This window comes from Melanotaenia boesemani, chromosome 3 (genome assembly GCF_017639745.1).
Source record: "Melanotaenia boesemani isolate fMelBoe1 chromosome 3, fMelBoe1.pri, whole genome shotgun sequence".
Lineage (NCBI taxonomy): Eukaryota > Metazoa > Chordata > Actinopteri > Atheriniformes > Melanotaeniidae > Melanotaenia > Melanotaenia boesemani.
Window position 1 is genome coordinate 16,841,224 of NC_055684.1, and position 13,922 is coordinate 16,855,145.

The 13,922-nt window shown below is 35.1% G+C and overlaps 1 protein-coding gene across 1 annotated transcript in view; it reads left to right on the forward strand.

Moving 5' to 3' along the window:
- LOC121636568 (CD276 antigen-like) overlaps positions 1-13,922 on the forward strand; it is a 129,233-nt gene that overhangs the window by 72,852 nt on the left and 42,459 nt on the right. The gene's annotated exons all lie outside the window — the stretch shown is intronic.

Consider the following 13,922-nt stretch of genomic DNA (forward strand, 5'->3'; position numbering starts at 1 on the left):
AAAATACATAATTTTAGACATGTTTCTAAGAAATAATATGTTTTTATTGATGCAAAAGTTGTTTTACTTTGGTAAAACAACATAGATGGTTGACAATGATGTTTGGACAGGTGTGAGGGCGATTCAATAATTAGTCATTTAGCTTTTATTTTGTTCACCTGTGATCAGGGAAAAAATAGTTTCCTGGGACTTTAACAAAAAATATATCTTTATCACAAGAGACCAATGTTTATCAGTTTCCTATTAACATCAGCCTCCCAAAATTGCACCATGAGCAGGCTACTAGCTTTGGATTCATCTCTCTCAGAACTCCAGGAAGCTCTCCAACATACACCCAGTGATAAAGTCCCAAGTCCAGATGGTTTTCCAGTAGAATTCTGTAAAGGATTTTAAATTTTAATGTTGCTAATAGATTATCACCAAATATGAACTCTACTAACATGAGTCTACTTTTAAAGGAAGCCAAATACCCTTAGTGTTAAGCCTAAGACCCCAAAAACCTCCATCCAACTGTTGCCCAAAATTATTTGTAAATGTTGATCTCAACAAATTTGCAAAGTTCTTTCTAGACCTGTGGTTCAAATAAATCATATAGTTTTTGTACTACTAGCAAAACATGGACAAACAACCATGATTTTTAATAACAGACATTTAAACAAAAAGACAAAAGAATATGACAAGGCATAGCTTTCTCTGGGCTCGATATGGGATAAACTTTGTGCCACTGGGGAGCGAATCTGAATTCTTTGTTTGAATTTGAATCATTCAATTTGAATCTGAATATGCCTGTTTGAATAATTGCTTTAAAAATCTTAGCGTTTCTCCATATCTCTTCTTTCTCTCTCTCTCCCCGCCGCCACCCTCCCCTCGCCCTCCCTCTGCTTGTAGCTGTTGAAAACAACTGCACAAAACTGACGTTACTCCATCTGCGATCGACTTGTTTTGCCTCACGTCAGATCCCGGATGTGTGGCACAAAAGTTTTGAATTTCAGATCTGAATTTGAATTTCAGATCTGAATTTGAATGGAGAGAACTGAAACTGAACTATGAAAATGAATTAGGGAATGAATTTTTTCAAATACAAAAGTTTCAACTTTACCAATATACACATTCAAAAAACAAAGATTCAATATCAAATATGGTAATTTGGATTCAGTTTTTTAAAGCAATTATTCAAACAGGCATATTCAGATTCAAACTGAATGATTCAAATTCAAATATAAAGAATTCAGATTCGCTCCCCAGTGGCACAAAGCTATCCCATACTTGACCAATACAATAGTGGGTAATGAAGAGGGACCACAGTGTTTCATATATCTCAAATTATTAGCATCTATCCGTATGAAACCAAAAAAAGTTATAATGCTACCTTCCCGTTTAATAATTAAAGACTATTCATTTGGCAGTACTGTTGATGGCACATTTCAATGCAAGTTTCATTGTAGGTGTAAAGCTGGATTTATACTTGCGCGATGTCTGTTTGATTGGTTACAGAATCACCACCGTAAGCTCCACGTAAGTCTGCAGAGGCTTAATGCATACCTCCTCCTGACCTGACTTGCACTCCTGCTTGCAGAGCGGTTATGAACCCCCTTGTGATTGTTTGGTTTTTGATTGTGTGCTTCTGGATTTCTGGAGCTTCTTGCTGAATTTGTGTTGTTTCCTCGGAAGAGAAACTGCATCCATAACCATAACCAACCATAACCATATACATCCTTATTAAACAGGTTTTTATAAAGAGTAGACAACCGTCCATTAACACATACAGACTAATTAATATTATAAACCTGATTGTACTGTTAAGAATTTGAAAACCAACATTTTACTTTAGATGCAGAAAAAGCATTTGATAGGGTAGAAATTTCTATTGGCAACTTTACAAAAACTTGGATTTGTATAATTTATTGACTGGATATAGATACTATATCTTTTACAAGGCTTGTGTGCAGATAAATGATCAAACTTCTCCAAGCTTGAGTCGGTCTAGTGCAGCGGTGCCCAAAGTACGGCCCGCGCGCCAAGTTTGGTCTGCCAGCCTGTTATGTCTTGCCCGCCAATTAGAGCTCAAAACTATTTCCAGTATGTCACACTTTAAAGATTGACTCACACCTCATTGACATACTGACGTTGTCAGTGAGCCAGGTGCAACCTAACATTAACAGGCTAGTAATGTCCAGAGATCAGCTTCATGTGTCCCACTAGTGTTAACAACTTGTCTTGTTGAACATGCATTGTTTGTTGTTGAGAACATTTTGTACTATATTTGGTTAATTTAGTGTCTGCTATTTTTGTTTGTCCTTCTAACTTTGCCTTAATTGTTATTTTTGTTTTTGCCATATTGATGTTTGTAGTGTATTATTTGCAGTGATAGAAGAAAATGCATTTGCATGCATGAACTAAAATTAAAAGAACCATGATTTACATTTATTTGTGCTTCACCCTTAAAATCTCTGTGTTTGGTCCACAACTCAACAAAAGTTTGGGCACCCCTAGTCTAGTACCTCTCCAAGCTAGAGGCACTAGACAGGGTTTTCTACTTTCCACTTCACTTTGTACAATCTTTATTGAATCTCCAGTAGCTGCTGTCAAGCAAAATAAAGACATTAAAAGGTAATCAGGGCAAACATTTAGGACAAAAGATAAATCTTTATACTGATGCTGTATTACTCTTCCTCTGGTACTCGCCAACTTCTCTCACAATCGATCATTATCGATGAAAACTCTCCATCCGTATCACTCAGAGAGTTGACACCATTAAAATGATAGTTTTTACCAAAAATTAATTACCTCTTTTTTATGATTTTTAGGTCGTTCTTTGCAGGACCGAACAGGAGAAAACAATGGTGAGTTTTGTCACTCATTCTACATCTACGTTGTGTGTGTGCTGCAACTGTAGATCTCAGCTTCTTTTAACAAAATGTCAATATCATGTTATAATAATTAGTCACCACTAAAATGCCATTATTGAGCAATCACACCACAAATACACCATAAGCCTCTACTCAAGAACTTTACATTTTTAAGTAGATTCTTTGTATTTAAATAATATCTTTATTGCTTTAAATAAAAACAGATCTGGAGAAATTAATGGTCCAGACTGGTTTTAATTTTAGTTGCTGGTGTAAATCATTGACTGAAGAAATTCTACCAGTTAAAATCTTCATTTTGATGCAGCTAGATAGATAGATAGATAGATAGATAGATAGATAGATAGATAGATAGATAGATAGATAGATAGATAGATAGATACTTTATTGATCCCGAGGCACAAATTTAATATGTATAAATTATAAATAATAAATAAATTTAACATTTATTGATAATGTCCAGCTTCTGGGTGGATGAGTTGTAGCACACACAGTAGATATAGAAGTCAGTGACATTATTTAAAGTCTCCATTGATTTTTCCTGATCTGTCCTCAGAGGTATACTTTTCTGATCTGATAACAGCAATATCCTTTTACAAATGATTGTTACTATTGTTTATAATGGCCTTATCATAACTAAATCTACTTTATGACTACATTAGATCATGAAATGCAGCTGCAGTTACACTATAGGACCAATGTGAGGGACAGCTGTCTGGCAAGGTAGAGCATGTTAGTAGCCCTGTGATTAAAGTCAAAACCCTCTTTAATATGTTGGGCTGCTGGCCCTAGAACCTGCACACAGTTATCGTTTCCACCATCCTGTTCTTGAACAGTTCCAGAAAGTGGGACATTTTACACACAACATAAATATATAAGTGAAAAAGAGGTGTACATATGGCCATTACGGTGGAAAATAAAAAGATCACCCAAAGCCTTAAAAACAAAAAGAAAAGGTAAATATATGCGTATTTTAGTTTTTATGCAGGGAACTCGACTAACACAATTTATTCAGTAGTGTTGAATGCTCTCCCTGAAAGACTTTTTTTCTCCAGGAACATGACCACTTTGCCAATATTAAGACATTTAGAATATATCTTAAACATACTTCACTTCACACTGTGAAACTTCAAACAAATAAAAAAAACATAAGTTAACATAACTCCTCTTGGAAAGAAAAAGGTTCAGTCTGAGTATCTTTAGAAAATTCTCTTATTAACATAAATATAACATTGCATGCCATTAAAAAATGATTTTGCTATTGGGACTGGTATAATACAAACAGAAATTTCCTCATTCTACACTTGTACTGTGTTTGCATGTAAACCCCTGAAAACTTCTGAACAACATGAATAAACCAGAGCTTTTCTACTCTATGAAAAGGCATATATCTTTAGTGATAACCAACATAATCACAATCACAGTTGTGATCTCTTACCACTGGGCCTTTTTCTTATTATATATATAAAGTGACAGAATCAGGAAATAGACATTTTTCTGATTTCATTAACAATCTGGATTAGGGATGCACAATATATCGGCATTAATATTGGTATCGGCCGATGTTAGTAATTTTTTAACATATTGGTATCGGTCCGATAAGCAAAACTGGGCCGATATTAACAGCCGATATTTATTTTCGTATAATTGCTGATTGTGTACGTGTGTCGGAAGGTTTGGCCATGCAGCCATGTTTGGACATGTGACAGCGATGCAGCACTACATTGTGGGATATAACTGAAGCAAGAAGCAGTTTCAGCTGTGTGGTAATTTTTCACGGTGTAAAAAGAAGGTACTCGAAAAGTAGTATGCAATATCCGCAAAGTGGAAGTAATGCGAGGGGGATGCCGTGTCAACTCGTTCAGCACCACAAATTTGATATGTCATCTGAAAAACTGCCATCCAGAACTTCACAAACAATGGTGGGAAGCTAACACCCCTAATGTTTGCTTTATTTTCACTTTGTACAGAATTTGATAATCTTAAACCTTTTTAAAACAAAATATATATATCAACATCGGTTATCGGCCATAACAACAATATTAATATCGGATATCCGTATCGGCCAAAATTTTCATATCGGTGCATCCCTAATCTGGATTGATTAATTAATTTTATGAAACATTGGTTTTGTTCTTCTTTCTTTCTAATCCAAGCTTGTTAGTTATTTGTTTTTCCAGAAAAACTATATAACTATAAAACCCCACCAAACATTTTGGAGTTGTTTGTGTGGAATACAAAAAGAAAAAAATCTAAATATGAGTTTCTAGGTTTGTATTAAGTTTTACTTTGAACCTTGTCTGTTTCTAGCTGATGATGCTTTCTTTCTACGTGGACAGTCACGTTCAGCATTGTGGTGTTTTCACAGTTGCAGCTGCGAAGCCGATTGTTGGGATACGGGATGTTACAAAGGATGGGGTCCAGCTGAAATGTGTAGTTGCAGGAGCAGCTTCACAACCTAAAGTAGAGTGGCAGGACGGTGATGGAAACCCTCTTCATGCTGAGGAGCCACAGGTCTCACGCCGAGGAGACCTCTGCGATGTTTCTGTCCAGATCACTGTGACCAAAACAAAGACCAACCATTTCTACTGTGTGGCCACACAGGAGAACATCCGCCACGTTATTAGTGATGAGATCCATGTGCGAGGTAAGATTTTCATTTGTGATTCTTTTATCAGCAAATAATTTGTTAGGTTCATGTTGGTTTATATGGTTTTTCACTTGGGATTTTAGTTTGATTTTCCTCATTTTTGACAATGTTTATCTTTGCTATAATACACATTACTTAACATATTCACTCATCTTGAGTTTTTCTGTGATGTGTTTCAGATCAGCTGTTTGAGTCCTACTCTCCTGATGTCGGTCTGAAGATAGGTTTGGGCGTTGTAACTGTTTTACTCGTTGCAGTTACAGCTGTAAATGTTCTTTGCCTACTTTACATTAGACACCTCAGAAGGAAAGGTAAATTCTAATTCTAATTAGATCTCATTAAACATTTTTAATATGTTGACATCCCTATAGATACATATTATACTAAAACTGGAATAATGTGTGAAATACCGCAGAGTAACATGTACAATAACATTTGTCTGTTTATGATGTGCTGCAGACCTCTTGGCCAGGTCACCCTTGTGAAAGAGATCATGATCTCAATGGGTTTTTTTCTATCTGGTTAAATAAAGGTTGAAAAAATTTTTAAAAATTACCACAGCTGTCTCAGTAATGTAGTAATAACAGAGCTGTGTGTAATGTAGAGAGGATGAGGTCTGCATGTTACACTGGATGTTCTCATTTCTGACTATTACAAATTACTAGCATTTTTATTTCCTGTCCATACTTGGTATGAGCATGCTTCCTAGTCGAATGGACAGCACCAAGTATGAGTGTTCACACCCGGTGTTGCAGTACTTTCCACATTAATCCTGACTGACCTGATCTCAGTTATTACGTTTATATGGACATAAACAAGTCGTCTTTGTCATAAAACTGTTAATTGAGCAACAGAGAATGTCAGCAGGTCAGCCAACATTCAAGGACCTGAACTAAATAAATATTCAGACATTAACATGTTTTAGATTTTCCAGATGCACAATTATTGCAGCTTAATTCAAAAGCAAACTTTTTTCTAAGTTTTTTAACAACTGAACTTTTAACTATCCTTTGACAGAATGTTAATAAACAATAATAATTGCTTTATGATAAGGGTGAGGTGATCTATTCATTTTTCACAATGAATTAATTTATCTAAAAAAAAAGTCAAATAATGACTGGTTCCTATGAAGCTGCCTAAAGAAAAAAATGTTGGAATTAAACATTAGCATGCAGACAAGGAGAGCTAAACCGATAAACACACTAACTATAAACTACATTTAATTAGTTTTAAGAAAAAGAAAAACTCACCCATTTTTCCTGTTAACAGATAAAATTTGACTCTTTAGCAAAGCTGAAGTGAACTTACTATAAATTGAGTTTGGATCATTATCAGTAGAAGCTAAAACATAAACTGTTGCAGTTATTTAATAAGTTAAGGATGAATGTTTTGTAGATTCTGGGGTAACTTTGAGTTTTGAGTGAACTGTTAAACACAGTGTGCTTCTGTTGAATATATATATAAATTATTTTATTATTTTTTTTTTTTCAGGTACCCGGTAGAAAGATGGCTCCAACTGTGTTTTGCAGTCACTGAAATCAGAAAGTCAATGTTAGAACATTGTCTACCATTTCACACTCACACAGGATGGTATTTAAAAAGGGAAAAACAAGATATTTCTACAGACATTTCTGATAATATTAATGGATTAGATTTCTATAGCACTTTTCAAGCTACATTAAGTGCTTTACACTAAATACATTAATTAGTCATTCCATGTTTATACTTGGTAATGGTAAGCTACAGGTGCTTCAGCTTCTCTGACCAAATCAAACATTCATACACCTTAAAACCCAGCACATACATAAACATCAATGCCAACACTGGAGGCAAGGACTGCCACCTCTATTAGACTTGAGAAAATCTGCCACTGACCCAGACCGTACTCCTTACTTTGTAAGAGGATCTTCAGTACAGCCATTCACTGATGCTGCCACAGACCAGAATAGAGAGTGAACTAATTCAACAAGTAGAAGTGATGACAGATTCACTGCACTGTTTTTACTGAGAAGACAGAACATGAAGCATCATGTCATCTGATACAAACAAAATCACAGTTGCTGATCAGAATAAAACTGATTTTTACAATTTATTTATGCAGCTCAATATTACAATAACCAGCTTTCTGAGTTATAGATAGGTCAGAGCCATCCAGACAGAATCAGCAAGTATTTAATAAGTTTCACAGAAGAAAGTTTATATTTGAGATTTTCTGCTTTTGTCTTGTTTTATAAATATGCTATTTTTATTTTTACTTATTTGTTTTTTTTCTTTCTCTACTTTTATTGTGTCTAGTCATCTCTGTTTATTTCCAGGATTAAGATTTTGCTGCGCATTAAGAGTCAAAATTTACCTGTGGTCTAAAACCTGACTGGAAGACATTGTAGCAGTTGTTTTGTGTTAAAAAGCCATTTAGTTGATGAAAAACGGCTTTTTCGATTATCTTACTTAGAAAAGGAAGATTTCAGATCGGCCTGTAGTTGCTCATTTGTGTCTCGTCTAGATTCTCTTTTTAGCCGAGGTTTGATTACAGCTGTTTTTAAAAGTTCTGGGAAGACGCCCGAAATTAACGACAAGCTGACAATCTGCAAGAGATTATTGTCTATAAAACAACATTAATCATTCAATTAAAATTAAAGGTCTGTTCAGTTCTGATGAATTGATATTATAATGCATCTTCTAAGCAGACCAGACAGCAGACGTATGTCAGACTACTTATTACAACTAGAGCGACTTGCGACTTGGACTTGAGCCATGAGAACTGATTTGACCTTAAGGCCCATTTATGCTTAACATCATTTTAGTTCAAATATAATAATAGCAAAGAAACCTTTTAGTAATGACTATCTAATGACTATTTTATGTTGCATTCAGTTGGTAATAGTATTATGGTAGTACAGTTGGTAGTATATTACTTCAGATTTTTTTTGTTTGTTTTACAACTATCAAATAGATAATTCTCAAACCATTTATCTTAGTTTTTAATTAAATTTAATTGAAATTTGAAAGTTTGAGATCAAACACAAAAAAAAGGATGAAAGTAAGAAAACAATCAGAGGATAAACAGGACATTTTTAAACCAAAGAGTGCCTCTTAGCATGATGCTCATCCAACAGCACCATCAAAAATAAAGAAGTATCAGGATACCTTATATATGTTTTTGGACTCACAACCATGAAATTTGCTTATAGAAATATTTTAGCCTTCTCTGAGCCATCTAAACTGTTCTTAAGAGTTAATGATTGTTTAAATGTCTTGTGTTCCTTCAGCTCGGTGAGCCACACAGACTGATAGCGCTGTATGCACTGTAGGCTACTTACCTACAAACATTTCTCCTGATTTATCTCGTCCTCCAGTCTTATTGCCAGTATGAACCCTGTCCTACCGTAGTGCCCTTCCTGATGTACATTGTTTATTTAGAGTTAAAACTTTTTTTCACTTGTTTTGAGTAAGTATTCTGTTCAATGTGATATGTATGTCATGCTGACAACTTTTGTCACTGCTGATTGTAAATATGAACACAATAAAGTGCTTTAATTTGTCTTTATTTCTGAAGATATTTAATAATTCAAGCAATAATTTAGATAGAACACCATTTTACACCACCATCACCCTCTGAAGGAGGAGAAAGTTTCAATTCATACAACCACATAAAAACAAATGAAACAGTTTGATTAATTTGATCTTTTACTCTCCAACTGAAATCTTAACATCAGATCTTTCAGTCCATTGAGGAGACTGAACACTTCCACTGAATCACTGTGATTGGACATTTGACATCCTACCACACTCTAATCTACAGGTAATCTGTTATATAAGATATAAAAACAGTTTTTGCATCAATGTTAAAGCTGAAGATGTCAAAACAGTCTTCAGATGAATTCCAGGACTCAAAGTTTCCCATTGTTGTACATGCTAGCAAACAGTTATGTTAAAAAGACATTTCCAAGCAGAGCAGCTGCTAATCCTCGCAGTAGTTTACGTCCCGAGTTCACCCCGAGTGAATAAACTGCAATTTAAATTCTGATGAAGTCATTTAAAGAGAAGATTGTGTGATAAGTTTCTTACATTGTAACGAGAATCATTTGAGCCCTTAATGCAAAAATTATAGAATTAAAAAAACCTGAATGTTAGGCTAATTGGTCACCCTAAATTCTCCCTAGGAGTGAGTGTGACACACTCAGTGTGTGTGTGTGTGTGAATGGTTGTTTGTCTCTGTGTGTTGGCCCTGCGATGGACTGCTGACCTGTCCAGGGTGTACCTGCCTCTCACCTGCTAAATGCTGGGATAGGCTCCACCCCGCGACCCCTAATAGACAAAGCGGTACAGAGAATAAATGAAAGTGAAAAGAAGACAAATTGAATCCAGTCTGAGTCAATAAATCATGTTTGTTTAATGTTTGTCATTAATCATGAATCCACAACACAGCAGTTTTTTTAGTGATTAGGAAAAATGTGAGTATTTACATCTATTGTCATACACGTCACAGTTTATACCCATGCTAACACAATCAAGACTTTTATATACAAGAAATACCTACTAGCATCATTGTACAAATGACTGTTTAACCCACTGAATTTGTCAATGATGCAAAATACACAAAAATAATAATAAACTTCCTCCAGCTGCCCTGAAATAGACCATAACAACTGGATAAAATGAACCTGTACTGTTTGCTGTTATTTAGGTTTAAAAACAGTTTTACAAGGCAAGACAAACACAATCTACATGTATACAAGGTTTGCCTTCATGGCTGCTAAAGTTACACTCTCTCCTTGTTTATGTACAGAGAACTCAACCTCACTTTTCATCCACGGCAACATTTTTCGAAGGAGAAATACAAACAGTTGTGTTCAGTGATTTTTGTCACCATGCTCATCTCTAACCTGTGCTTCAAAGAGAAACTGTTTCACAGACAGAACATAAAGTTTAACTGTTCAAACTTCAAGCCATCCCTTTTCATTATGTACAAAACTTTATTTCACTTTTTTTCTCTTAAGCATGTTTAGTGAAAATGATAAAATATAATTTGGACAAGACTTTGTATTAAAAGAAATAAATTCTGATTATAAGGGGCGTTGCATAGTTTATCATAAACTACAGGATGTGATTTGTTTAAATGGACTGTGTGATTAACATGGGTACACTTAGGAATATTTAGGCCTTCATGTTTAATATAATCTGGTTGTATAGACTGAAACATAATCCTACAAACACCTCCCTCCTATTCTGTGTAAATTCTTTCAGGATACGATACAAAATATTAAGAAACAGTAGCCCCACACTGGTGTAGCAGCACAGTCTGCTCATTATTGCAAAAGTTTTTCTAATTGCTATCAAATCTTTGAAAACCTTTCACATGTAATTATAATTAAACAGCATCAAGAAGACATCATTTCTGATAGTTTGAATGCATGTTTTTCAGACTCAGTGGATTCATGCTAACGAGGCCACACAAGAAATGAACAAGAAACAACTGATGCATTTTACAGCCAAAAAGAACCAAATAAAGTGAAAATGCAACAGAACCAAATTTAAAGCATCTGGTTTTGCTTCAGACAAAAGGAAACATGCACAAAGTTTCTTTTAAATACTTCTCTGTCCCTGGAAAAACTACCACTCATCTGATGGGTCGCTCTGAATTTAGAGAATCAGTGTCATTAAATAAAGCTGACAGCATGTAGAACACTGGCAGAACTGCTGATTGCGCTCAGTGTTTTCACTATAAAGTTCCTTTTTAAAGTTAATTATACTCATGCATGAACTGAAACTCCCAGATATTCACTTAAATAATAAAAACTGAACTCACGTCTGCATAAGAACGCATGAACGTAAATGACGGTGCGTCTTGGTCAGCTGCAGTCAGTGTTACTAAGAGTTTTAGTTTTAATGGCAGTAAAACACTTCATCAGCCCTAATGAAAATATGCTGATGATGGTTTGGTATTACAGCAGAAAGACAATAGAAAAAAATACAAAATAACTCTTAAAACATACAAAGAAAATAAAACACTTCAAATGTACAACAGATACACATCAAGCCTACACATTTAAACCAGAACTGACCTGCGGGAGCGTTTCTATTTAATAAACTCAGCATGACTGAAGTTCTAAACGAAGCTGTTAGCAAACCTTAGTTAAACGTGAACAGATAACCCACAGCCAGCTGAACCTTTAACACAATGACACCTTAACACAGAGCAGCTTCACCACATGGACTCAACAGAAAACTGATAGAACTCAGTAAAACTTTCAATTAGAACAACAGTAACAATAACATCTTCTGCTGGGACGCCACTAATAAATTATCATAAAATCTGAAACAACGTCTTGCTTATCAACTTCTTTTGAAACAGCAACTGATCTTACATAATGATCAGACTCATTGGCAGAATTATGCATGTAGAAGGTGATTAAAGGACCTAACTATAGGAAGTTTCCATTATCCCGTAGTGAGTGATGTTGGGTTGAGGGGGGAGTGATGTAGAGAGGCTGCCTAAATGGTCTTTCAACAGGGCTGATTGGGGAAACTTTAGATCTGTGATCAGGAGAAGTTGACCAAGAAACCTGACCTGTCTAATGATGTCTAATGATGTTGATGAAGTAAATATGGTTGTTATTTTATTTTAGAGGCATTGATGCAGTCTCCAAGGAAGGGAGGTAAGACCAAATGGACAATCGTACCATGGTGGACAAATGAATGTGACAAAGTTATTACATTTAAAAAAAAGCTTTTGAAGTGTTTAAAATGAACCACTGCTTTCAAAATCTTAATAAATATAAAAAGCATAAGTCAATGTCAGGAGAACAAAAAGGAATTCAAGGAGAGACTGTTGGAGGAAATTCTGTAACTCTGTGGGACGGGACACACGAATTGATGATGTTTGGAAGATGGTTAAAAAGATGAATGTAATAACAGACTCTGGATATCTGGTTTTGATTGATGGTGACATCTTAAGCTGTAACAAACAGGAAAAAGGTAATCCTGGCTCAGAACGTTGTTAAAATACAGCCGTCTTTTTTTGTTAGTATATTTACCTACATTTTTATTATAATTTCCTTTTGTATTTGTATATATGTATATCTATCTATCTATCTATCTATCTATCTATCTATCTATCCATCCATCCATCCATCCATCCATCCATCCATCCATCCATCCACAAAAAGATGTTAGCACCAGGGAATGATCATATTTGCTATAAGAAATCTAATCATTTCCCAGTGCTATAGGAACTGCTATAGAAGCTATATAATATTTCATCATTAATTTTCTATCCAAAACACTGCTGATTAAGAGAAAATAGAGGATATTTTTTCTTTTTTTTTTTTTTTTTTTTTTTTTTTTTTGCATTTGTTTATTTTTTTTAAAAAAAATATTTATTTTTATTAATTAATGGCTCTGACCCATACTCCTTACCAGTTGGTGGCGGTAATGGACCATTAATTAAAACAGCAGAAGACGACTTCCTGAACGCAAGTCTACGTCACAACCCGGTACCCGAAATCACGTCACCAAAAAAGACAACTATCCGAGAGGCGGTTGTGTTAGCATGTGCAACTGATCGTTAATGATTTTACAGCTGATTGTTCATTAAAAACAAAAAACGTGCAAACATGTATCGTTTGTGATACGCAACATATCATCTTAACTTAAAGTACGTTTGTTTATTTCACGTGAACACTGTCGGTAGCTTACTAGCAGAAAGAGAGCAAAGACTCCAAGAAAGCTTGTTGTTAGCTAACTTCTTTAAACAAACTTAGCCATGTTTTGTTCCGAGGCTGCGAGGTTCTTAATGTACTTCATGTCTTTCTTTTTTCTGGATCGGATTGGAACAATTGCAGTTTACCAACAAGGTAAGCATATGAAAGCAAAACTTATGGATTGTTTAATTCTGATTAGCATACTTAGATAAATGCTAGCCCATCAACGATTTCAGTTTATTGTGATACTCGTTTTTCCTGTATCATTTGCAACACATAGTATTTTTTTAATTTTATATTTCTCGGATATTGACTGTGCCATATTAGCCTCTTTATCTATCTATTTAAATATTTTATCTATCCACCGACCGAGCGACCAGCTACACCAGTGGTTCCCAACCTGGTGTCAAAGAGGTGGGAACCCTTAAGACTTTGAACAGTAGGGCCATTGTGATTAATGTCCACAAATTGTTTCTATTTGAAGGAATAAGTAAGGCTGTATGTTGTTCATTTAACTTTGGCTTTCTCAAAGGTCAGGGCTCAACCATAATACATTATTTATGGAGAGAATCTCACTTTTGAAAGCCTAAAACCAGCATGGTTTCAGCACAGGGTGAAGCAGGGGTCCATGGCATTTTAATATATACATGAAGGGGGTCCCCGAGGAAAAAAGGGTTAGCGACCACTGAGCTACACAGAGTG